Source organism: Corvus cornix, chromosome 3, assembly GCF_000738735.6.
Source record: "Corvus cornix cornix isolate S_Up_H32 chromosome 3, ASM73873v5, whole genome shotgun sequence".
In the NCBI taxonomy this organism is placed as follows: Eukaryota; Metazoa; Chordata; class Aves; order Passeriformes; family Corvidae; genus Corvus; species Corvus cornix.
This window is the reverse complement of record NC_047056.1, coordinates 96,408,050-96,408,688: the sequence shown is the minus strand read 5'-3', so window position 1 is coordinate 96,408,688 and position 639 is coordinate 96,408,050.

Sequence of the window (639 nt, the reverse complement as noted above, 5' to 3'; positions counted from 1 at the left end):
TCCTCTTAATTGCATTCCTTAGAGATCATCCTAAATGACCAAGACAGGAGCACCAATACAAACTCCAGACTGTCTCTCTGCCCCTAGCAAAGGCTGGTGTACTGCTGGGGGAATGGCAAATGTAGGGAGGGGCAAGGACACTTTGCACAGCAAAGTGCAGAACAGAAAGGCAGGAAAAGCCGTGCAGTCAACTACAGAGATCTCTGCAAGAAAGAGGAAGATAATCCGTGTGTATACACAGTGTTATACAAATGTTTTTGTAGGTAAGATGGGGAACATTTCAGAAAATCTGATCTTCTTCAGTATCACATGTAAAAAAAAATTATTCTTAATCATTCATATATGATCTATTTTCTTTATGACACTCTGATCATGTACAGCCATAGAAGCTTTTCTTATTAGAACTTGATACCGCCTACTGCGAGACTTTTTATGGGAAAAAAAACCCCAACAAAACCACAACACAACAGCAAAGCTTAAAAAAAGAATGAGAAACTGCAAGGGGTGAACAGATGAAAAAAGTGAACATTTTGGAGGATAGCTGTGTTTCTAATCTCAGATGACCAGTGGGCTGGTATGATGCAGAGTACATAAAAGCATCATGCTCTCTACATTAGTAGTCAGACGAGCAGTGAAGTA